This window comes from Phyllobates terribilis, unplaced genomic scaffold, assembly GCF_046119375.1.
Source record: "Phyllobates terribilis strain yellow unplaced genomic scaffold, ASM4611937v1 Scaffold_3__8_contigs__length_932513732, whole genome shotgun sequence".
Lineage (NCBI taxonomy): Eukaryota > Metazoa > Chordata > Amphibia > Anura > Dendrobatidae > Phyllobates > Phyllobates terribilis.
The window spans coordinates 499,878,332-499,905,741 of record NW_027362763.1 but is presented as its reverse complement, the minus strand read 5'-3'; the positions used below and the strand labels follow the sequence as shown (position 1 = coordinate 499,905,741).

Sequence of the window (27,410 nt, the reverse complement as noted above, 5' to 3'; positions counted from 1 at the left end):
GTCAAAATCAACCTCTGTAAATGTAAACTTTATGCTTTGTGAAATTTACATGTATAATACATATTAGAACCACAAGTCTCAGGAACATAATCAGTGAAAAAACACCCGCAACGGATTGCAGATGGATATCACTGAAGCAACCACTTCAAAACGCATGAGATTATATAGAAAGAAATGAAGTCTTAAAGGTTGATGCAAAGATATAACAACTTTATTAGTGCAAAACATACATATAAAATCTGTAGGTACAAAGTGTGTAAAAGAATAGCAATAAAGAAAGGCAGCACGGGCACAAGGAAGTAGAAAAATAATGTGGCAATTATCAAGATAGATGGAACTTGATGTCAAGTAAAATAGAGGGGGGAGGTCAGGGAAAAAAATTGACTAGGGAAATAAATATCAAAACACTACTGTGGAGCTTAGTGCCCCATCTCCTAGTAGTACAAGGCAACAATTAAGGCTACAATGCCCCTCTCATAAGCCCACAGCATAGTTGTTTGGATATATAGTCTCAAAAAGAATCCCCATGCATCCCCAATAAATGTCCATAAGATAATTACCTCGAAGAGTAAAAATGCGCCCCACCAGCTGATAAGAGAGACTAGTGCCTCTTCCCTCCCGACGCGCGTTTCGCAGGGAACACGTCCAGCTTTCTCAAGGGAAGAGAAAGCTTCCCTTGAGCCAACATATGCCTGGCTGTTGTGACAGCTGTTAGAAGGCAGCAAGATACTTAATATATTATTTCAAATCACAAATTATTCATCAATGGTTAAAAAAATATATAATTGGACCATTGCATATCCGCTTGGTCAATTTTTTCATCTGTGCTTCAGACTTTTGCTGTAGGCACAGCTCAGTATTTCCAGATGTAAACTTCCAATGGAAAAAAAAGTGTATCGAAACCATACTTATGGCATATGGCCATTATTCAGGTCCAGACACAAATTATACACGGCAGCTCATGTTGAGATTTTAGTCTTTAGTTTAGATTATAGAAGTAAATTATAGCAATGTTTTGAGTAGAAATCCCTCATCGGACATAGACTCATAGGACTCATGGAGAAATGTAAGCCAGAAGGAGCATGGAGCATGTTTTTCAGCCTCAGGATTTTTAACACCTTGGAAGAAAATAAGTAAGTGCTTGTGGTTAAGTGAAAAAGCATTTTCAGATCTTTGCCATATTAAAAAATACACTCCATGACCATGACCCTAGATGTCTCCATGAGATCGATATCTGATGAAGGACTCTGTCTGATTTACTGCAAAGACTAAAACCTCAACAAGAGTTGTGTTGTAAAATTTGGAGCAGGAACTGAATGAATCTTAATAAAAATATCACTTGAGGCATAACTTGTGTGTATTGGAGTGCCGCTAGAGGAAATGTACTGTTCTCATGAACGTTAGACCAGCAGTGGTCAGGTACCCAGGAATGTGCACACGTATTTCCACATTCCTCTGAGATCTGTGCTGTCCCAATCTGTTATATATTCTTAAAGTAAATGTCAGGTCAGTTCAGTGGGATCCTGTGGATTTATGCCAAGAGCTATTCCACTATATACACAAGATGCAGATGAAAAAAATGTGGACATAGTCTTATATGCACAGAAATAAAATGTGATATATGTATTTTTAGTGGGGTAATATGTAATCTCATCATAGGCATTTACAGAAAACATGAGCTAAATGTTTGATATGTATGGGTCCCACCACTTGGACCTGCTTCTTACTACATAATGGTGGTCCTGATCCTTTTCCGCCTTGAAGGTAAGATCGCTGTCTGCAGCATCCAGACAAGGAATGAATGAAGAGGTTGCTGCTCATCTTCTCTTTCTTTCTTTACTCACTTCTATGTACAGGAACAGCAAAGCACCACTTAACTAATTCACAGTCTTGATCCATCAGTCAGTCCATGGATAAACCATAAATGTCCATGATGGCAATGTCTATTTATATTTAATATGCTATTCACACAAAGCAGAGAAGTAATGAGCATGCTGACCCAAGTACATAAGTGAGCACTTAGTGGGAAATGATATCTGGGTTCTCATTCTGTGGGTCCCATATCTGTGCACTTGCAGCTTATCAGTGCTTTGTACTTGTCCTTTTATCAGTGCTTTTAATGTAACAGTTTTGTTTCCATTGTTATCCTTCTGGTTACTTAAAGGGAATGTGTCATCAGAAAATTACCAATTGTTTAAATCAGGTTTGGTGCTAAATGTATTTTTTTAAATGTTAGCAATGTTTTACTTCTCCATTAGCACAATAGATATATTGCAATTTTCACACTGGCCACTGGGGATTTTTTATATTCTGACTTCCTGTTGTTTCAGGAAATTCATCTAAATTAACAGCATTGAAGAGACTCTGAGCCTGTCTTTTGCATTGAAGCATCTAATGAGCGTGTGCACAGGTTACTGTGAAGGGAGGGGGAGCAGGGTCGGCTGTGACATTACCTATTGTGATTGGTGGATCCTGTGTTATCAGCTGTATGCAGCGGTGTTACCTGTCATTGTGATCCTGCCTCATATGATATCATATGGAAAATGCAGTAAACACTACACTGAGGAAGTATAGGTCTAAAAGAGCCTCAATAGCCAGTGTGAAAAGTGCGAGATTAATAATTTTATTTTTAATAAAGACTATGATATAAAAGAAATATTTAAAAAAAATTTAAAAAATATATGTAATACAATAAGTTGATTTAAACAATAGGTCATATACTGATGACATATTCCCTTTAACACTGGACTATGGCTAGAAGATTCACTGGAAAAGATGTGTGGCTACTAGTCTTTGCTGAATTATAATGTATATTCAGCATTACATGCATATGTATCATTAGATGTCCTCATACCTGCTGGTTGGAATGTCCAAATATAGCGGTGGCTACTCCTCCTACACGTGTAATGCCCACCCCGACGCGCGTTTCGGTGCGTCCTTCCTCACCCCCTGAGGAATGCTCTTTTTCTGCGTCAATATATACCCTAATTTGTTATAATAAAGGTCTTTTTTATTGAATATATATGGCCTTCTTGTCGGATGTTAATTTATAGTTTTTTTTCATTTAATTTCGATTGGTCAATCCAATCTAGTCAGCAGAGACACATAATCCATGATGTGGATGTTTAGGAGTATCAACACTATACATAAATCTAAATGTGTATTATCTGCTTGCTCTTTGCAGTCCTTTAACATTGAAAGATATGACTGACAGGAAATGAACAAAGCACAAATATATATTATGTTGGGCTAGGAACATATCTTGTTAGTATAGTGTTCCCCTACAATGTGTCATATCCCCTCGTAAAAGCAAAATGCGAAACACGCGTCAGGGGGTATGGGTGGGTGATCTCCTTCTTCTTCCACTATGGGTAAGTGATTTACTACACTGCTCAAAAAAATAAAGGGAACACTTAAACAACAGAATATAACTCCAAGTAAATCAAACTTCTGTGAAATCAAACTGTCCACTTAGGAAGCAACACTGACAATCAATTTCACATGCTGTTGTGCAAATGGAATAGACAATAGATGGAAATTATTGGCAATTATCAAGACACACTCAATAAAGGAGTGGTTATGCAGGTGGGGACCACAGACCACATCTCAGTACCAATGCTTTCTGGCTGATGTTTTGGTCACTTTTGAATGTTGGTTGTGCTTTCACACTCGTGGTAGCATGAGATGGACTCTACAACCCACAGAAGTTGCTCAGGTAGTGCAGCTCATCCAGGATGGCACATCAATGCGAGCTGTGGCAAGAAGGTGTGCTGTGTCTGTCAGCGTAGTATCCAGAGGCTGGAGGCGCTACTAGGACACAGGCCAGTACACCAGGAGATGTGGAGGGGGCCATAGGAGGGCAACAACCCAGCAGCAGGATCGCTACCTCCGCCTTTGTGCAAGGAGGAACAGGAGGAGCACTGCCAGATCCCTGAAAAATGTCCTCCAGCAGGCCAAAAATGTGCATATGTCTGCACAAACGATTAGAAACCGACTCCATGAGGGTGGTATGAGGGCCCGATGTCCACAGATGGGGGTTGTGCTCACAGCCCAACACCGTGCAGGACGCTTGGCATTTGCCACAGAACACCAGGATTGGCAAAGTCGCCACTGGCGCCCTGTGCTCTTGACAGATGAAAGCAGGTTAACACTGAGCACTTGTGACAGACGTGACAGAGTCTGAAGACGCCGTGGAGAGCGATCTGCTGCCTGCAACATCCTTCAGCATGACCGGTTTGGCAGTGGGTCAGTAATAGTGTGGGGTGGCATTTCTTTGGAGGGCCGCACAGCCCTCAATGTGCTCGCCAGAGGTAGCCTGACTGCCATTAGGTACCGAGATGAGATCCTCAGACACCTTGTGAGACCATATGCTGGTGCGGTTGGCCCTGGGTTCCTCCTAATGCAGGACATTGCCAGACCTCATGTGGCTGGAGTGTGTCAGCAGTTCCTGCAACATCAAGGCATTGAAGCTATGGACTGGCCCACCCGTTCCCCAGACCTGAATCCGATTGAGCACATCTGGGACATCATGTCTCCCTCCACGTTGCACCACAGACTGACCAGTAGTTGGCGGATGCTTTAGTCCAGGTCTGGGAAGAGACTCCACAGGAGACCATCCGCAACCTCATCATGAGCATGCTCAGGCGTTGTAGGGAGGTCATACAGGCACGTGGAGGCCACACACAATATTGAGCCTCATTTTGACTTGTTTTAAGGACATTACATCAAAGTTGGATCAGCCTGTAGTGCGTTTTTCCACTTTAATTTTGGGGGTGACTCCAAATCCAGGCCTCCATTGGTTAATAAATTTGATTTCCATTGATGATTTTTGTGTGATTTTGTTGTCAGCACATTCAACTTTGTACAGAACAAAGTATTCAATGAGAATATTTCATTCATTCAGGTCTAGGATGTATTTGAGTGTTCCCTTAATTTTTTTCCAGCAGTGTATATTCAAGTGGTCTCCACACATGTGTTTCCACAGTATAATCTTTTACCTTTCATGGGAATATTGTGAATTTTACTCTATACCTATTATTATAAGTCCTGTAAGTCTGCACTAGCATTTCTATTGCCATTATTGTGCATGACAGATTTCTGTACCTGCATTACTTTGGCACCTTATACATACCTTCTGTGCACTTGTCACTTGTATTCCCTTAAATGTTGGTGGACTTTGTATAATCGTTTTGTACATGTATTATTTATTATTATTATTTGTTTCCAATTATTTGTTTCCAATTGCTAGCAGTAGGTTGAGGGTACTTCATTCATAGATATTTCCTATATATACCCTTGACTACCTATACTACCTATGCACTTGCTAGTTTGATTTTTCCTATGTGTTGATTTTCTTGCACAACTATTTTGTGCATGCCATATTGTCTCTGCTTTCTAATTGGTAGCAGCAGTTTGAGTGCACTTCACTTATAGGGATTCTTCATATATACTGTTGATTCATCTATGCCGTCTATACTACACACAATTTTGACACACATATTTTTGTGCGTACTGATATCTACAGCATAGTGATTATCATCTCCTTATATAATTTTTCTGGGGATCATTCCGTTCTTGTTTTTTACTTGTGCTATTATATGTTATGACCTCCTAATAGAACTATATTATACAAAATCTTTTTATGTGTATCAATTAAATTGTATACATTTTAATATACTGTATTTCCATTTCATTTCTTTGGGTGTCTATAGTTTACTCCATTTCTTTCCCGGTTGTTTACCATGGAAAGATACACAAGATAACAGGGCACATCCAATCGTAAAAAATGTTATACTTTATTATCGAATCAATAAACGAGCTACACAATATATAATATATCCATTAAAACCATTTCAATCCCAACCTAGAAGAATCGAGGCACACGGTCATAATACAACTTGGTCTCCGATCCAACACCCTTACTCAAGAACAAGTATAGTCAACAAATACTATTAATCAATAAGGCAGTAAAAAATGATGACAAGTTAGAAACACTTTCTACATACACCCCATTATAAGTGCATAATAAAGCAGAAATTATAATTAAAAATGAAAAATTAAGTAGATGGGATGGGTCCACGCACGTATTGCTGCAAGTTACAGCTTCATATCATTCCATCCCCATTTTCATGGCCAAATGTGCAAACTTGTCATTTAATATCCAATGCTACTGCTCTGAAGCCGCCATTTATTGCAGTACAGGTTTGTAATGTATATGAGCTGAATGGTGGATTTGGAGCATGTGCAATGAATACTAAATGACAGGGGGCAACGTTCAGCCATGGACATGTGCTTTGCTTCATAGGTCATCTGATTCCCCAGGGTTTGCCGTTGCATGGTCAGGAAGCAAAGCATGACGAGTACAAGAGAGCGCTATAAAAGGATGGCACAACAACAGGAGATATTAAGAAAACTAAAGGAATTTGAACTGAAATTGTAGCAATGCTCCTTAAAGGGTGGCTACCTCCATTAGGTGGCATAGAGAGCAAGCTTTACTCCATATGGAAGTTGCTATTTGTATACATTTTTCCCAGGGATTGCCATAAATATAAATCTCGATACTCCTGAAGAAGGAACTTTACCCCCTAATGTTTTATTTGCTATTTATTAAGACTTGATCAGGCAAACCTATTAATTAGCTGTATAAAATTAAAACTCCAAGGCTCTATAAAGCTTTGAAATCACCCACAAAGTTCTCCAAATTTCTGCATCACCCTACATCTCCTCCGTCATCTCTGTCTATCACACTACCCGTGCTCTCCTTTCTTCAACTGATCTAAGACTAACATCCTCCATAATCTGAACCTCACATCTCCGTCTCCAAGGCTTCTCTCGTGCTGCGCCAGTTTTCTGGAATGTGAGGGCCCACACTCCTCCGGTAACTGTTGAACTATCTGTTACTTTGTGATGTCTTTATTGTCTGTTCGTGTTCCTGCTCAATTATATAGTGCTGAGGAATATGTTGGCGTTATATAAATACAATTTTTATTTAATATTATTAAGTTGCAAAAAGCTTGATAAGAGATTGATATGGTGATCTAAATGATTTTCAAGTACATGGTTTAATTTTCTTCACAGCCATTACTACAGTGCTGGTCACCATTATTGTCACCCCTTATTTTTTTCCATGGACTGTACAATATCTCCAGAAATAAATGGAAAAGTACCAAAGTTCTATCTTCAGGATTTTTTAATTAGTAGTCCAAAGTAATGCAACACTAAACCATTGTTTTTCAACCTCTGTTTTGCAATTTCAGAGAAGAAACAGAATAAACAGCATGTGCAGCAATAAAGACACCCCTAATTAATACTTGGTTGCACACCCTTTGGCATTGATGACAGCCGCCAAACGTTTCTTGTAGCCATCTATAAGCTTCTTGCACTTCTTAGCTGGAATTTTCTCCCACTCTTCCATTGCAGTTTGTTCAAGCTCTTGAATGTTTGCAGGGTTCTTTTTCCCAATGGCAGATTTCAGCTCACCCCAAAGAGTTTCAATGGGATTGAGGTCAGGACTCAATGCTGGCCATTTTAAAACAGTCTATTTTTTCTTTTTCAACCATTCCTGGGTACTTTTGGATGTGTGCTATGGGTTATTGTCTAGCTGGAGAACTCATGATCTTCAACTCAAACCAAGTTTTCTTACACTGGGTAGGATATTTTGCTGTGATAGGGTCAGGCCTCCAGTACCAGATGCACCAAAGCAAGCCCACAGCATTATGGATCCTCCACCATGCTTAACTGTTGGTAAGGTGTTCTTTTCCTTATAATCTTCATTGCGCCGTCTGTAAACAAAATGTTGCTTTGCATTGCCAAAAAGCTCTATTTTTGTTTCATCTATCCACAGAACATTTTCCCAGAAGGATTGTGATTTGTCAAGGTACTCTTTGGCAAAGATCAGTTGTTCCTTTTTATGTCTTTTCTTCAGCAATGGTTTCTTCCTTGGCCTCCGCCCATAAAGCTCTGCTTGGTTTAGTGTGCGGCATATGGTACTTGTTGAAAGCATGACCCCAGACTGTTGGAAGGTTGGCCTTCAGGTCTTTGGATGTTTAGCGTTGTGTTTTTTCCACTACTTGCACCAACATTCGAAGACATCTCTTCTTAGTTTTCCTCTTTCTCCCTCATTCAGGGAGGTTCTTGAGGGTTCCATGCTTGGCAAACTTCTCAATAACATTGCGCACTATTGAAACTGGGAAACCAAGATCTTTGGAGATGGCCTTATACTCTTTGGAAGTCTTGTGTTTGCTAATAATAGCATTTCTGATGTCCTCAGACAGTTCCTTTGTCTTCACCATTGTGACAAAGGAACAGGGCCTACTATGCGGCTTTTTAAACAGTGAATTCATCATTCATTGGCTAATTCATGTCACATGAGCACCGACAATTAATCACAGGAGAATCTCTTTTATGATTTACCATAGGCGAGTCAAAATGTGTTTCCATACTAAATTAACGTAAAGGGTGCCAATACCAGTGACACAGCAAGCTTTAGGTTTTTCTATTTTTCCCTCCCATTGTTTTTTGTTTTAAATTATTGTTTATCATTTGCTCTTTTGTATTTAACACTAGTGCTCTATACAAAAAAACTGTTTCACTTGATTCAGGTTTTTCAGGAGATATTCCACATTATGCACTTAAACTTCATGGGTGCAAATAAAGATGAGCAGGACTATACAGGCTAATATTGTATGTGACTCCTTTCTTACTCTTTTCCGATTGACATTCATTTTTTATGTGTTTGTATTTATTCCTTGCAGACTATACTTTCTGTATTTTAAAGAGAAAATGTTAAAATTCAATAAATATTGCTTAAATATAAAAGAAACTATAGCTAAACAATAATACATACTCAACATAACACAGACATGGGGTTCCTGAGAACATAAGCTTAAAGCATAGGTTTGCCTCTGAACATCAATTTACAGTTTATACATAAGAATATTTTACATAAAAACTAAGAGAACGTTCAAACACTAAGTTTTACTTATCTTGTACCGAATTACAGCTGATCCCGGCTGGGTTTACCGCTACAAATACTGTGTGACTAGAACTTGATGTGACATTGCAGCTGCAAATGTGTGATAAACATTCATTTGCTCTAATATCTCTAATATGCTTCTACGAGCCCCATAGAAAGGAAGGAGATTGCAAGCTACAGTGACTGAGTCATTCCATTAGTTTAGACAATTTCACAGCCTTTAAAAAATAAAAATCCTATGATTTCTTTCAAATCACACATGTGATCATATTGAAAATTTATTCCACAAAGTCATGTGACTTTGCCTGCATAATTAGCTAACAGGCATACCGTTAGACCACAAAAGCTAGTGATTGTCTGCAGTGGTCACATAGGTATACAGCATATTACCTCTGCAGGACTGTAAACAAGTCCAGCTTTAGGCTGTGTTTCCGTGCGGATTTAATGCGTTTCCGCTGCGCCATTTCCGCCGCAAAAGCGCATTAAAAACGCTTGTTAAGAGGTCAGCCATGTTTCCCAATGATAATCCGCATGTGCTGTGCACATGCTACGGAAATTTCCGCTTCGGATTATCATTGCGGAAAATTCTGCAGCACAACCATTTCTTGTGCATAAGCGCGGTGAAATCGCCACCATTGACTTGCATTGAACCGCATAACATCCGCATGCATACATGTGGATGTTATGCGGTTCAATGCGCGGATGGTACCTGGGTATGGAGAAGAGGAGACTCTCCTCCGACCCGGGTACCATTAGTAAAAAAAAAGAATTAAAATGTAAAAAATTTAAAAAAGCATTATACTTACCTCTCCGGCGGCCCCCGGTCTCCTCTCTGGTGGCTTCCTCTGTCATCAGCGTCTCGCGGTGTTCTGAAAGGACCTGCGGTGACGTCATTTAGTCAAGTGATGGTCAAGTGACCGCTGACGTCGGCCGTCACGTGACCTGTCAGCTGACTAAATGACGTCAACGCAGGTCCTTTCAGAACACCGCGGGACGCCGAGGACAGAGCACGCTACCGGAGAAGGAGACCGGGGGCCACGGGAGAGGTAAGTATAATGTTTTTTTCTATTTTTTACCTTTTTTATTCTTCTTTTTTACTATTCATGCTGCATTTAAAGCAGCATAAGTTGGGAATGTGTGGTCAAAAAATGACCTATTGTTTAAATCAGATTTTTGTATTACATGTATTTACCACTTTGGGTTTTTCTGTTTTTCCGTTTTCGTTTTTTGCTCCGCTTTTTCCCAGTGCCATAACTTTTTTATTTTTCTGTCAATATTGCCAAGTGAGGGCTTGTTTTTTGCGGGATGAGTTGTACATTTGAACAACACCATTGGTTTTACCATATTGTGTACTGGAAAATGGGAAAAAAATTCTAAGTGCGATGAAATTGCAAAAAAAGTGCAATTCTAGAATTGTTTTTTTTTGTTTTTTTTTACCACGTTCACTGCATGCTAAAACTGACCTGCCATTATGATTCTCCCAGTCATTATGAGTTTATAGATAACAAACATGTATAGCTTCTTTTTTATTTAAGTGGTGAAAACAAATCCAATGTTTGCAAAAAAAAAAACATTTTACTATTTTCCGAGACCCGTAGTGTCTCCATTTGTCGGGAACTTGGGCCAGGTGAGGACGTATTTTTTTGCGCGCAGAGCTGAGGGGTTTTTTTTATACCATTTTGGGGTAGATACAATCTTTTGATCGCCTATTATTGCAGTTTATTGCAATGTTGCGGTGACCTAAAAAAGTAATTCTGGTGTTTAGATTTTTTTCTCGTTACGCCATTTACAGATCAGATTAATTCTTTTTATATGTTGAGAGATCGGGCTTTTCTGAATGCGGCGATTGCAAATACATATATTTTTTATTTTTTTATTGTTTTATTTTGAATGGGGTGAAAAGGTCATGATTTGAACTTTTATATTTTTTTCATTTTGTTAATGTTTTTAAAAACATTTTTTTTTACTTTACACTGGCTCCATGGGAGGCTAGAAGCTGTGATCTTCCGATTCCCTGTGCTACACATAGCAGGGCTTCACCTTTGCACATGCTCATTAGTAAAGGGTCAATGTCTGTTCATTGCTGCTAATGTCTATGTGGCGTATCTTGAACCAACGAGACGTTTGAGTCTAAAAAGCCCAAGTGACCAGAGTGAAAATTGCAAAATATTTCTATATTTTAATACAGTTGTTATATGGGGGAAAAACGTAACAGTTCATTTACATATTAAGAAAAATGTTGATTTCTCTGGTATAAGATGTAACATACCTGGCGGCTTCCTTGCATAGTGGTCCATCTCCCACTGTGCAAGAGCGCGCACTTGATCTCCAGTCCAGTCTGCTAGCCTGGCTTCCCTCCATGCTGTCTGCTTGCCTCTGTTTCTGCTGCTTAAGGGCAGCGCCCGATCACTTCCTGCTTCTTGTAGCTGCTGCAGGCACACCCCTTGTGCGTCCTCAGCCTATTGCTGTCTGTCACCTGGTATTTAACCCAGCTCCTCCCTGGAATCCATGCCTGAGCATTGTGTTTCATTCAGTGTGCTCTTTCACTCTGAATGTGCCAAGTCCCTTTCTGTGTTTGCTTGCCTGCCTTTCCTGGAGGCTGTATTTCCAGGCCTGTCTATACACGTTCCTAGCCTGTTCCTTCCGCCTTCTAGGGGCTGCATACCTAGACCCGCTCCTGTATCTTGCTACTGTGTCTGTTCTTGTCTGAATACTCTTCTAGCCTGTTTCCTGTTTTTCTCTATGTCCGTACCTTTGCTTTTTCTGCAGAGTCTGAACTCGTACCTAATTCCTGTTCGTTGTCACTGTACTTCCGTTTGTGAGTTTGTGGTCCACTCGCTACTTCACTGCAAGTACCCTGTGGGTATCTGGTTCTGCCTTTCCCTTCCTGTCTGTTCCGTGTGAACAGAGCCCTGTCCCCTCTGCCCTGCCTCGATCTCCGCTCCTGCGGTTCTCGCCCCGCTCTGACCCTTTGCTCGCTGCTCCGGCAGTCTCGCTCTGCTCTGACCCTTTGCTCGCTGCTCCGGCAGTCTCGCTCTGCTCTGACCCTTTGCTCGCTGCTCCGGCAGTCTCGCTCTGCTCTGACCCTTTGCTCACTGCTCTGGCAGTCTCGCCCTGCTCTACTCTTGCTCACTGCTCCAGGCGGCCTCATCCTGCTCTACTCTTGCTCACCGCTCCAGGCGGCCTCGTCCTGCTCTACTCTTGCTCACCACTCCAGACGGCCTCGTCCTACTCTACTCTTGCTCACCGCTCCAGGCGGCCTCGTCCTGCTCTACTCTCGCTCACCGCTCCAGGCGGCCTCGTCCTGCTATACTCTCGCTCACCGCTCCAGGCAGCCTCGTCCTGCTCTACTCTTGCTCACCGCTCCAGGCGGCCTCGTCCTGCTCTACTCTGGCTCACCGCTCCAGGCGGCCTCGTCCTGCTCTACTCTCGCTCACCGCTCCAGGCGGCCTCGTCCTGCTCTACTCTCGCTCACCGCTCCAGGCGGCCTCGTCCTGCTCTACTCTCGCTCACCGCTCCAGGCGGCCTCATCCTGCTCTTCTCTGGCTCACCACTCTAGGCGGTCTCGTCTTGCCCTGCTCTCACTCACCACTCTGGGTGGCCTTACTCTGCTGTTTGTCCGCCACATCTGTGGTTCTATTCCTGAGTCCCAGTGTGTACTGGGTCCTATCCCGCCTGTGTTCCAACCTGCTAGTGCCTCCCTGTCTGCACTCTAGCCGTGCTTGCCTGTACCCCCCTGCCTGCATACCCGCCTGCCTGCATACCAGTCGTGCCTGCATATACCCAGCAGTCTGTGTGCTAGCCTAACCTGTCTGTTCCTGTATTCCCCTGTGTGGGTCAACAGCCGTGTCCGGGGTCTGTCCTGGAGTAGCACCTGGTCCCTCTGCTCGGTTCCTCCTTGGTGCACTGGCGTCGTATGCCGTCGTGCGACCCTGGTCGGATCGGGTGAATACTTAGTTACGTCCCTCCAGGCATTCACTCTCCGGCACGGTCTAGTGGAATCACTACATATACACGCACACGCCGCTCAGCCCGGGCGTGTGCATTACATAAGACATCGGATCACAGATATCAAGTTAGCATTTTATTCATATTCCCATGACCTACATGCCCATATAGATGGCTTAGGAGGGATGATCCTACTGAAGGATTCCCTTTAAGGTATCACATTATGTGATAAACCTTTGATGAATAACTTCAAATAGAAATGATAAAAAGCACTTGAAGTATAACAATAAATCAAGTTAATGCAGTGCTTCTATTACAATAAAACAGTATCACTCTGCTCTCAGATTTATTTAATGCAAGCTCAATTGTAGCAATATAATAGCAGAGAATCATTAACAAAACTGTAGGAGTTTTTGCATGACTATCTATAAATATACACTTATTTTGATTTGACAAGTTGTATAACCTATGTGGCAGGATTGGGGGCTAAACCGTGGGGTAAATAGAAGACAGAAGGCCTCAAACTAAGGGCTCGCTCACACGTTTTATTGGATAGCACTCGATCCAGTGTTAGGCTGTGTGCACACGATGTGTTTTTAATGCGTTTCCGCAGCGGTTTTGCAGCTGCGGAAACGCATTAAAAGCGCATTAAAAACGCATGGTAGAAGGCCTGCCATGTTCCCCAATGATAATCCGCATGTGCTGTGTACACGCTGCGGAAATTTCCGCTGCGGATTATCATTGCGGAAAAAAACACAGCACTACCAATTATTTTGCGGAAGTGCTCCGTCTTCGCCGCCATTGACTTGCATTAGACCGCATGGATTACGCATCACTGTATATGTAGATGTGTAATCCAAGCGTTCTAATGTGCGGATGGTACCCGGGTGTAGATGAGAGGAGAGTCTCCTCCACACCCAGGTACCATTAAAAAATCTGTAAAAAAAGAATAAAATAAAAAATAAATGTATACTTACCATCTGTCGGCCCGCGCACCGCTCCTGCTTGGTTCCCGGCACTTTGCAGTGAGTTGAAGGACCTGCGCTGACGTCAGAGTCATGTGACGGGTCACGTGACGCTGACGTCGGCAGGTCTTTCAATTCACTGTTGCCGGCAAGGGAGAATGGAGTGAGCGGGACACCGGGGGCCATCGGAGGGGAAGTATACATTTATTTTTTTATTTTTACCACTCTCTCGGGTCACACTATATAAATCCATGCTGTTTGCATGGATTTATATAGTGTGACCTAGTTGTCACAAGCACTTTCCAAGTGATGCTAATCGCTTGGAAAGCGCTTTCAATCCGCATGCGGAAATGTCAGTGGGTAACCGCTCCATTTCCGCATGTCCCTGGCAGGAAAACGCATGTACAATCCGCATCCGTTTTTTTCTGCCAGGGAGATGCAGAAACGCTCAGGAAAAAATCCTGAGCATTTCTGCATCGTGGGCACATAGCCTTATACTATGGGGAAGCTCAGATCTACGATTTTTTTTGCCCTTTTAATGTACTTTGGACTAATTTCCAACCACTTTTTTTGCCAACAATGCAATTCTTATAAAGAGGAAAGTCCTACACAGGTTCTTGGCAGCCAGTAGCAAAGACCATAGGACCCATACAAAAGGTAGCATCCACTGTAGGTATTATTTTAATATCCCATATTTTCCCTTTTTCTCGTTTTTCATATATTAATGTTAAAGTTGGCACTGTTAACACTGTACAATGTTAGGCTATATTCACATAATACTCCACGCTGAGCATTACTTAGAGTTACACCTGACCCTGCATCAGCATGCTATTGTGTCGCACAAACAAGATGGAAAGTAGGTCAACAGAGTCCAAAGTTTTAACCATAGGTCTCTATTTGTCTCATTGTATTGAACGGACACACCAAGGGGCACGTCTGAGAACCATTTTTGAGTTTGCCAACTAGAGATGAGCAGATCAGTCCGCAGAGGATCAAATTTGAGTCAAATATCCTGAAATCCATGGTTCCACGTGAATTGAATTATATTGAAAAATACTTGCCTGGCACAATTTCACACTGATGAAATAAAATGACAGTCCAATGTCATTTTACATTGCCGTTCACACCTCCCTATAATGCCCTGCAGCTATGACATCTTACAGATCATCATACCTTCTACAGTGGTGGTCACTACCTGGGCCATCACAGATCAGTGATTCTCAGCCGTATATACAGCAGAGTCTTTGTCCAGTCTCTGGGTAAGTTTCTCTCTACTGTAGAGTGTAAGCTCTTATGGTCAGCCGGTTTTCCTCTCTCTCCTTTCCCCAACGTATATTTTCTGATCAATTACAAGCTTACTAGTATTGAGATTCGCCCAAATTTTTTCACTACGAATCAAATTTTTGAGAAAATTCAGCGAAATCAGCAAATTCAAATTTCAAAGGATACACTCATCTCTAATGCAAATGTAACCCCCTTATGGAATGGTCAGCATTGAGCATTTCTTAAAGATGAACACAACCTTAGAGGTTGTATTGGAGATCACTTATTTATATTATTTTACAAAAGACATATAAATTGGAACTGTGTTGTCCTCAAATACAAGTTTTCAGAAAAGTTTGACAAAAGAAAATCACCACCTGTGCTGTGTCTTTATAAAGATACTGGAGCTTGCACTCACATATAAATACATGTGGAATGGAAATACTAATCCATGTGCAGCCATAATGCACAGAGAAGCTATGAACAGAAATAGCACCATTCAGACTTGAGAAAGAAGACATTATTTTTGGGACTGAGTGACTCAAAGTAATCCAAATTCCCACATTAGCGAAGACTGTTTTGGAAATTGTAGTGGTTTGCTTTTATCTTAAAATAGAATTCAGCTATAAAAGATGTACCTGGGACTAAAAGACTTCTAAAAGCACATTGTAAAAGCATTGAGATGACAAACAATATTCACCCAAGCTCTACACTCCACGTAGACTAAAAAGATTAAATAAAATGGTAATTGCACCAATATTTAAGTTTATCTAATATTCCTTCAGCTCATTCTTGCAGGGCTGGCATAGCATTGGTTGATACCCTATGCGGTACCTTCGGTTATTGCCCCATAAGGTGTACAGTCAAACAATGTTTAAATAAGTGCTATAGATTACGGTGCCCAAATACCAGTGCCAAGCACACAGAAAAGTCGCACATATAAATACGTGCACACCAGTAATCTCAAGTAAAGAATATTCCAAATTTTATTAGCTACACAAATTTACCAACAAAAATGGTTAAAAATGATTTAAGCGCCACTCCAGTAGTTTTTTTTTTTGTTTCACTGCCAGAGTGGTATCACTAAAGCATGGTCTCCGCCCATGCGGTTGTTGTGACACGTGACCAGTCAGCGCTGGCGTCACTGTCCCCACCTTCGTACAAATCGAACATCAACAGGAAGTCAGGGCTGTGGCTGATCTCAGACTTCCTCTTCATGTTCAGTTTGTACGAAGGTGGGGACAGTGACACCAGCGCTGACTGGGTGCCGGGGTCACGTGTCACAACAACCGCACTGGAGCCCAGAGCCCGCTCGTACCGACACCGCTGAAACGGCATCAGAGTATAGGCTTTTTTATTTTATCTGGGCCAAGCGTGGGGTATGAACAGGGGTTGTCCTAGCAGTGGACAATCCCTTCCCTATGAAAGGCCCCACAACATCCAGCACATGTATGCATCACTACCTTCTATGTGCAAGACCCTCAACATCACACCTTTAGTTATGTAAGCCCTCACAACCTGCAGAACTGTGCACATTCTGTGTGCAAGTCCCACTACATGCAACCCTCATGTAGTAACCTGATCCAAATTTTTATGCCCTCAAAACACAGTATCAGACCATTTACACTTTGTCCTATACATAAAAACTAAATACATAATTGCTGTCTCCACCCTGACCACATATGCAGCTCCTCAGCCCTCCCAGGATCTGTAGTGAAGCATCACCTCATATACAGCAGCCTCAGCAGCACCACGCTGCTTCCTGGTATCGGCGGGCACTGAACTGGAGGAGGCGCCGCCCCTTCCAATCGCATCATCACCTCCCGGGAGCAACTCCATTTTAGACACTCCCAGAGCGAGCAGCGTTGTCCCAGACTGCCAGTGGGCCCCTCTGTTAGTCCAGGGCCCTGGCACTTGCCCGGGTGCGCCGGGTGGTGACGCCGGCCCTGGTTCTACCCCTCGTTTGATACATCCCTGTTCATAAGGGAGGGTTAATGGAAGAAGATATCCACCTGACCGAAGTATGAGATGTCAATGGAGTTAGAAATATACAAATCAACCTGTATCACATGACCTATTATCGAAACTTATAAAAGAGAGAGTTTCCGAACGACAAAATGCCTGCTATTTATATGTTTGCTAAAGGGATGAATAAAATGTAAATTTCAGAACACCCGCTTAATGCTGATGATCAGAATAGAAGAAAAGAGATTATTGGCATTGGATATATTGCATAGAACTAGTGCAATTTATATGAAAAATGCATTATTAATATTACTATACATGGCATTATAATATTTAGTTCCAGTGATGATACACAGTAGTAACATTACATATAAGAGAATGATTAAACGTGAAAAACAGTATCTACAAAGCCAGAGATCAGTAATAGATGTTAAAACAAATTCCTGAAAATTACACCACTGTTTACAATGTTAGCTACTTGGTAACATGGATCTCAGAATGATTGCCTCCATAGTGTCCTGATATAGACATACATATGTTTCTGAAACTACATAAAAACTGATTGAAATTGATATGCAAAAGATAGTTTTTTTTTAATTTTTAATTTTCTTTATTTTCGGGTGTCTTTTCATTAGGATTTTTTTTAATTCCAATAATTTGTTTTAGTACCGGCTTTTTTTCCTGCAGCATTTATAAATATTAAAACGTATATCCGTGACTTTATTAGAAAAAAAAAATGTGGCTAAGCACTAACAGGCTGGTTACCTGTCTGTTGTACCCGGCTCCATTCTTCCCCGGTACAGAGCGATTACAGACGGCTCCTACCGGGATTCTGAAGCAGCTGCTGACGTCATGTATACAGAGCGAAGGCTTCTGTTCCACTACGCTCTGTAGACGGGGCAGGACGTCTGACGTCATTCTGATTGACAGCCGGATCCCCGCTGCCTAACTGGGTGAGCCGGCTGTCACTCAGAATGACGGCAGAAGTCACGCCCCGTCGCATCGCAGATGCAGCTGAATCCACGGCAGGAGCGGTCTGGGAAGAACGGTACTGGATACAACAAGCAAGTAAGTTACAATTGCCTGCCTGTTAGTACTTAGCCACATTTTTTGTTTTTCCCTAAAGTTCTGGGGATATCCCTTTAATAAATATTATAATATTATAATGATAAACCCATACATGATTACCCACTTTTTTATCCACAGATGACAAACACCACAGACTGCCTTAAAAAAGCCAAACCTACAGAATGCAAAGTTTGTAAAAAAATTTTTAAAAAAGATAATAGAAAAATAAATGTTTGTTGTGTGTTAAACATTGTCCTCTTGATTTACAAATAATATTTGAGTTTAAAAAAATGCAGGAAAAAACTGTGTGCGTGAAAGCACACATATATAAATGTATATATGGTAAATATAAATTTACAATCTTATCTTGCAATCACAGGTAGATAATTTGTGTAATTCACTTCCAAAATGCACATAATTTACACATGTAAATTAGCTTTACCAACGGTTCTGAAAAAGGAATAATTCTAATAGTGCAATCATTGAGTCTGTGTATAGACATAATGACCATGATCCTCATCAGCAGGCATATTTCCCATACATCCCATGTATCCATGATTGTAAGTATATAAGCTAATTTTGCTAATATCCAGCAGTATATTTAAAGATTTTTCTTTTCCATTAATATTGATTACCTACCCTTACCTACCCTTGTGTAATGAATAGGAAAGAACATGCAGTACCATTCACAGTAACAGCATAATGTATGGAGCAGTTCCAATTCAGATATGCTGCACCTGCTTCAATCAGCTGATTTGTGGGGGTGCCAGAAGTCGGCTCCAAGATTAGATGGAATCTGTTAGTAGGATCAAATCTCCTAAGATGTCTATATGGATATGTGGGTCATAGGAAGCTGAATAAAATGATACCTTGATATCTATGATCCGATGTCTTATTCCAGAGAAATCCAGGTTTTTCTTAATATGTAAATGAGCTGTTAAGATCTATGGGCGGGGCATAGATCTCTCTGAGAATCTGCCTCCAGTGCTTATTTTAAATGTAAACGGGCATTACCAGTGTAAGGCATGTAGTTAAGAACAGCAGACGGTCAGTCTTCACACCCCAAAGACTACAGCTGATTACTAGGGCTTCCTAGAGCAGAACAAACTGCATTTAGCTTTTATTGAGGGGCCTCTGAAACAAAACGGGACCATCTAAAGTTGAAATATTGCTTTACAAACTGTTTAAATGTTCTCATTGCTTAGCATATCTATCATGGTTCTAGATATGGCAAGAAATACTTCAGCGCAGAAGCAATATGGCAGAACGACTAATATACCACCACATACCAGAGCAACGGGTTGGTTTAAAGGGCTTGTCCGGTCTAAAATGAAGTCTGTAGTCACTCTGTGTGACTGCAGACTTTTCATTTAACCCCTTTAAGATATAAATCTATGTAAATGTACTGTCAGGAAGACTATCTGCTTCCGCAAGTCTCTCTTGTAAATTCTGTATCTACTAACATTCACATAATAAACTTTCAGGATGTTGAACATTACTTAAACTGTTTTTTATCAGTATAGATCCTTTTATTGTGGTCTTTCTATACAAACTATAAATTAGGCATTTTACATGGAAGGCACAGCAGTCATCTGGACACTATGTTCCTGTAAGAAACAGTCAACAGTTCCCAGCTAAAGGGACATCTTCATACACGTCCAGCCGGTTAATAATTCACACTGTCAAAGCAGCAAATATTGGGGATGATTTACTGATATGAAACAGTGTGAAGAAAGGCACAAGAAGACAAAGGCAATTATTCTGAATGACGCAGATAGGATTAAAATTTTGACAGTATATATATTGGAAAGGTTATTTTTTCATGTTGTCATTAATTTCGACTTTTTTTTCCTCTGGAACGCTCCAAATCCTAGAAAATCCCTTTTAAGAAGGAATAAGCAGTGAGAAGCCCTATAAATTAGAAATCTAAAACCTAAAGTAATTTATAAATGTGAAAAAAATAACTAATCATACTCAGAGATGGCTTTCCTTTGGGTGTGCCCTGTTATATCCCCTCATATACTCAATTTGTAAAAAGTGTACACACCATACAGTACTGAATTATAAGCAGCACTGGGGTGTCTAGCGCGAGGCATCTGGGCACAAGTCCTAAAATGTTAGCCACGCACTCTGGAACCTCAAGCCACTACCACATTCATCTGTACCTACAGGCCGGGTGCAGGTGGCACAATTCAGTGACATTGTTGCGCTGCCTGGACCAAGCCTAGTGCACGGAATTGCTCTCATCAAGTGGGGACTGAGTTAAGCACCTTGTATATTTGTTACATTTTGGGCATAAAAGATAAAATTCTTATGTGAAGGGCACAAAGAAAAATATTTCTATTTGGGGGCACTATTAGTGTGAGGCACAACATTTGTATTTCCTCCTTGTGGTAGCAAATAGCAAAGTGGACATTATTAAATTGGAGGGGGTAGTGTTACTCTGAAGGATACAAAAGGCATTACTACTATGGGAGGATACAATAGGTACTATTACTTGTAAGGATTAAAAGGGGATTATTCCTATAGAGCACTAACTTGGTATTATTACTTTGGAGCACAAAGAGAGGATTATTACTTTGCGGACACAGAAGGGTGAATATCTTCTCTAGGGTGCAAAAAGGGGGGTAACTATTACTATGAGGGGCAAAATATGAATTTCATTACTGCGTAAGGGCACTTTTTTACGAGGCATAATGGCAGATTGGTACATTCTGTTTGGCAGAATGGGAAATGTATTACTGTGTAGAGGCACATTTATGTTATGGGGCCTTATTACTATGTGGGGAAGTGAGAGGGACATTATAAGTAGCCATAGGATGGGAAATGTGTGCGCAGATATGAGTCATGGCTACGCAGTACTGATATCACCATACAGTATGACCCGATAACATGTTCATAACATTATTAGCAGAGCAATAACAATTCTGATTTGAAAATGAACATTTTCTGAGTCCAGTTCTGGGTCATAAAATACCTATTTCAATATCAAGCTGAAAAAGATTAAAATAGGATCATACATCTAATCTGCAATGGATTTTCACTATAAGTACAGCTGCCTCATCAGGTTCAAAGGTCTACTTGATAATATATGTAGTTTGTATTGCAAAATCAAAAGACAGATCCAATTTAAGCTTGGCTCTGATGACGATCCAAGTATAGAAAGGTAAATAACCAAGTTACCCAAGTTGAATAAGCGGAATTAAGAATGGAAGATGTAATTGTAAGCATATTTGCCATTAACACCGTTGTACACCATTATAGTTGTTATTATTATTATTTACACAATTTTTAGTTTAACCAATTAGCCTACTTTTCAAAACATATCAGCTGGGAATAGATGTAAAAGGAAGAAGAAGGATAATGGTAGGCCGTGTTCACACTAGTATCATGGCTTCTACTTATAATCTTATCCCCTTCATCTTCATTTTTTTCCTAAACCATCACTTCAGTGCTGTTGAACCGGTGAAAGCTTATACCTGTATATGAGGGACAGACATCATTTTTCAAATACATTTCTGTATAGGCCCATGTAACACTAGTGACTGGATTTTAATATTGGACTGATACAACTATATGCTATTCGAATATTGATACAACAATATGTTATGCGATCCATGCAATTCCTTAGCTAACAGAAGTGACTTGTGGTTTGTCAAAAATGAACCAACAATTAAAAATGGAAGGGAAAAGAAGACCTAACGTTTCGTATTTAGTGCGTTTTTGATGCTGCAGCATTTCTGCACCAATTAGCTAAATTTGGTTATTTTCTCATTGCATTTTTTAGTACATTTTTTACATGCTTTTTTTTGGTACGTCGTCTTTTAAATTAAGCTGCTTTATTTTGGATGCTTCTGGTTACTCAGCTTTGGTAACATTTTAGTGTGTGGATTATATGTGTTTTTAGTGTATTTCCCCACTAAAACGCACTAAAAAGGCATATGCTTTTTTTACCTGTGGATTTTTCTCATCTCATCTAAGTTTATGGATATAGTCCGCAAATAAAACACGTATCACAAAGCGGAAATTGACATATTGTGGAATTCAAAAATGCACCTTAGGTCAGTTTCCGAAATGTAAAAAAAGCGTATTGATTTTTATAAATGCCATTCAGATCCAGTGAATGGGATTTATAAAAATTAATGTTTTTTTTTTACATGCAATCAAGAACTAATACACAAAATTTCATAGTAAACATTTGCAACTATTCAACTAAGTTTTGCAGCACAACTACAAAATTCTCATTTTGAGGGGGATAATAATATATTTCAGAGTCAATATAGTAAACCCAAACTGATATATATTTTTATTTTCTATCATGCCAAAACTGAGGGTATAGGGACTACCAAGGATCAATAGGGTCAGCCGACGTGGAGCGGGTGCACCATTTCGACCACACATTAGGGCGCCAACATGCGCTGACAGACAGGAGTGACAATAGGTTTCCATTTAGGGACCTTGCAGTACTCCCTTTAATATTTGTGTGTGTTATAATCACTTTGAATTTTAATATGATATTTAATAAAGAATATTTTTAAAGGGTTTTTTTCAGCTTTTTATTTACTGATTAAGTACCCCTGAATCTATCTACCTTGTTTTTTTTCCAATATAATAAACACTGTTTTTCTTGATTTATTCCTACATTACATATAATCTGACCTTTTACCCTTTCACAATGGTCAGGCACATTACAAATATATATTGTTATTTATAGTGAGAAAATAGCCCAGTACTGTACAAATTCTGAAAAATAACTAGTTGTTTTGTACTTTGAGTAAATCAATTCAAAATGTCAGTTTCAAAGAGCAGCAAAAAGTTCTGGGACTTGATTATACAGATAATCTTAACAGAACGAGCTAGCGACTGGTACAGGAGGAGAGAGGACCCTGCCCGTGAGAGCTCACAGCCTACAAGGGATGGGAGAGGATACAGTAGGTGAGGGTAGAGCTGGTCATGCAACGGTGTGGTGGAGCGATGGTTACTGCAGGTTGCAGGCTTGTCGGAACAGGTGGGTCTTCAGGTTTCTTTTGAAGGTTTCCACGGTAGGCGAGAGTCTGATATGTTGAGGTGGAGAGTTCCAGAGTAGGGGGGATGCACAGGAGAAATCTTGTATGCGATTGGGGGAAGAGGACATAAGAGGGGAGTAGAGAAGGAGATCTTGTGAGGATCGGAGGTTGCATGCAGGTAAGTACTGGGAGACTAGGTCACAGATGTATGGGGAAGACAGGTTGTGGATGGCTTTGTATGCCAGGGTTAGGGTCTTGAACTTGAGTCCCTGGACAATGTGGAGCCAGTGAAGGGATTGACAGAGGGGAGAGGCCAGGGAATAGCGGGGTGACAGGTGGATTAGTCGGGCCCCAGAATTTAGGATAGACTGGAGGGGGGCGAGAGTGTTAGAGGGGAGGCCACAGAGCAGGAGGTTGCAGTTGTCGAGGCAGGAGATGATGCGGGTGTGCACTAGTGTTTTTGAAGAGTCTTGGCTGAGGAATGTGCGGATCCGGGAGATATTTTTGAGTTGGAGTCGGCAGGAAGTGGAAATGGCTTGGATATGTGGGTTTGAAGGAGAGATCAGAGTCCAGGGTTACCCCAAGGCAGCGAGCTTGTGGGACTGGGGAGAGCGGGCAGCTGTTAACTTTGATGGATAGGTCAGATGGGGGGCTGAGTGAGGTGGGGGAAAGATGATGAATTCAGCTTTTTCCTTGTTAAGTTTTAGAAATCTATCAGAGAAAAAGGATGAAATAGCGGACAGACATTGTGGGATTCTGGTTAGTAAGGAATTGATATCGGGTCTGAGAGAAACAAAATTGTATGTGTTTGTGGGAAATCTATATACCTGTGATGCCAAACATAGTGGGCACATGCCAACTTTTTATAGCACAGGGTCACTCAGTAGATACAGTGATGGGGCAAATAGAGTAGGAAACAGGAATGGAATTAGTAGTAGCTGCTGGAAGGGGGGACTGGGAAAAGGTAGGGAGGGTGCTAGAAAAGTTAGAAGTCAAATATGTTTGTATTGCAATGTAAGGGGGCGCGGGGCGGTAGCCATGGGCGAGGTACTCGTCTTCCACGCCCCAGAACGTGTTACTTCTCTGCAGACCCCATGGTGCTACTGTATTCGACTGGCTAGGACCAGGTGTTAAGGATTCCAGTGAGGGAGACCACAGTTCAAACATAAACTTCTTTTTACTAAAGAGTAACTGAATAAGGACTATATACAGAGGATAGTAGATATATATCTTCATGGACTATTCCTTGCTGATTCTCCTAGATCTCTCTGCAGTATTCAACACTGTGGATCATCAGCTCCTCCTCACTATGCTCCGCTCTATTGGTCTCAAGGACACTGTTCTCTCCTGGTTCTCCTCCTGTCTCTCTGACCGCTCCTTCTCTGTGTCTTTTGCCGGCTCCTCCTCCTCTCTTCTTCCCCTTACCATCGGGGTTCCTCAAGGATCAGTCCTAGACCCCCTTCTTTTCTCCTTATACACCGCTCCTATTGGACAAACAATCAGCAGATTCGGTTTTCAGTACCATCTCTATGCTGATGACACCCAATTATACACCGCTGCTCCGGACATCACCCCTGCATTACTACAAAAGACCAGTGATTGTCTTTCTGCTGTGTCTAACATTATGTCCTCCCTCTATCTAAAACTGAATCTGTCAAAAACTGAACTATTCGTATTTCCTCCCTCCACTAACCTACCTGTGCCCGATATTGCCATTTCCGTTTGTGGCTCAACCATTACTCCCCAGCAACAAGCCCGCTGTCTTGGGGTCATTTTTGATTCAGATCTTTTCTTCACTCCTCACATCAAATCACTCGCTCGCTCATGTCATCTACACCTCAAAAACATCTCAAGAATCAGAACTTTTCTTACCTTTGACTCGGCAAAAACTCTTACTGTAGCTCTTATTCATTCTCGTCTCGACTATTGCAACTCTCTACTTATCAGGCTCCCTCTTACTATACTCTCCCCTCTCCAATCCGTCCTTAACGCAGCAGCCAGGATCATATTCCTCGCCAACCGCTACAGCGATGCCTCTTCCCTGTGCTATTCATTGCATTGGCTTCCCATCCAATATAGAGTTCAATATAATCTTATCACGCTTACCCACAAAGCACTCCATGCTTCAGCACCGCCCTACATCTCCTCCCTTGTCTCAGACTACCATCCTACCCGTGCCTTCCGTTCTGCCAATGACTTAAAACTAAAATCCTTCATAATCCGAACTTCCCACTCCCGTCTCCAAGATTTCTTGTGTGCTGCGCCAATTCTTTGGAATGCACTATCCAGGACAGTTTGATTAATTCCCAATCCCACAGTTTCAAGCGGACCCTAAAAAAACATTTTTTTAGACTGGCCTATCGCCTCAACACACTATCTAACTGTCCTAGTTTTGGTCCATATTAAAATTTTCAATTTCAGGTTCATACCATCCATGCACTTAATAGCCTCGGTCAGGACTGTACACATACTGGCAGGCGACCAGTCCATGTATTATTATTTATCCTATTTAGTATATCAAGGCTGCATTATACAATATATGTACATTTTACCTTTTGTGCCTCCATTTCCTCATAGACTGTAAGCTCGCGAGCAGGGCCCTCACTCCTTTCGATATGAGATATGCTTATTCTGTATTGTCTGTAGAAGTCCCCCCTAAAATTGTAAAGTGCTGCGGAATATGTTGGCGCCATAAAAATAAAAATTATTATTATTATTATTATGGACGTTCTGAAGAGACAATTTGCATTTAGTAGAACACAACCTCACACACATTTCCTGCCTTGCTGAAATCATCGTCTCTCTCGGTTCTTCTCAGCTTTTAGCACAACCCAGCACACTACCTTGGGAGCTTCCATCGTCCTCAGAAATCTTCACTAAAGTCCAGTAAGCAAGAGTTATAAACTCTAACCTGCGGTATTGTGTCCTTCTCTCCGTAGGAGAGTTCTCTATGTCAATATGGTGACTGCTCAGCTTCCTTTTTGTACTGACACCTCTGAACCACCATGTGGTGCACTTTCTCTTCTTTCTGCTTCCCTCTCCCTTTCTTTTTCCATTACCTTTCCGGCTGTAAACTCCATAACATTCTGCTGGGCTTCCTGACCCAGACCTCAATTAACGCCCCTTCTTTCTCTCTGTCTCTGTTCCGACTCTGATCTGCTATACTGTTTCTGGATCATTTCTCTCTCTGCAAGGTTGTACTATCCACTTCTCTCGTCTCCCTGTTGCTACAGGAACACACAATCTATGCAAATCTACCAACTAATCAGACTTGAGGTCTGTTACAGGTGCGATCTGGGCCCTAACTGACTCATAACCAGGAGGTCATGTCCTGTGCCCCTGCGTAACTCCTTCTATCCCAACTACCTGTTGCTGGGCAGAACACAACTCCATCACATGGCAATGCAAATTACTGAACATGCAATACAGTAAATGTGCAAAATAACAAAATGCATTATTTCAGCACAGATTCTTCATGGCGTGTGCACAGCATTTCCATTTCCTTACAGCAAACTCTGTAGACACAAATCACAAATTGAAGATGTCGTCAAGGTTGTTTGGGCCAGAGAAAGAAGATGGGAAAAATGACTCCAAACAGAAAGTACAGCACATGTCAGTCACTGGATTTATGATTATGATGTGGCAGTAGGTGATAATGATTTATGTATAGTTGTTCATAACAATAAATATACAGTATATATAAGGTGTCATATTATGCATCCACACAACACAGAACCATAACGCAGCTCTATGAATATTTTATCTGATGCAGCTGTTCTCAATTAGTATGAAAGATTTTGTGTATGATAATGATAGAAGAAACTGTTCCCATATGGGTGATTTCAGGGTTTAGGCATCTGATCTCTACTGGAGATTCCAGGATAGGGGTTATCCCCACCAGGTCCTTGACCAATCTTACTCCCATGCACTAGGGATGGACCGAAGTTCCCTCCTTCAAAACCCAAAGTAAAGTAGGACACTAGTAAGATCAGGGTAATTGGTACCTATGATCGTCAGGCTGATAGAGTGTATCATACTCTTAAGAAACATTGGGGAATTTTACTAGCAGACCCAAATCTAAAGGGGTTGATTTCACTAACACCCAATATTACCTATAAATGATCCATTGGTGATCGGCTGGTGCTCAGCCGGTAGCAGAAACCACAGAAGGCAGGGACCTGGTTGGACAGAAAGATGTGTGGATATTTTACATGCGGGAAA

General features: G+C 41.2%; 1 protein-coding gene across 3 annotated transcripts in view; it reads right to left on the bottom strand.

The window, feature by feature from the left end:
* LOC141259659 (cAMP-dependent protein kinase inhibitor beta-like) overlaps nucleotides 1-27,410 on the bottom strand; it is a 210,866-nt gene that overhangs the window by 119,916 nt on the left and 63,540 nt on the right. The window contains exon 1 of one of the 3 annotated variants that reach the window (XM_073675952.1): nucleotides 26,101-26,182. The exons of 1 other annotated variant lie outside the window; for it this stretch is intronic. The gene's annotated coding sequence lies outside the window, so the exon portion shown is untranslated. Of the gene's footprint in view, nucleotides 1-26,032; nucleotides 26,183-27,410 lie in introns of those variants that run through there. One more of the 3 variants, XM_073675951.1, reaches the window with a different exon arrangement.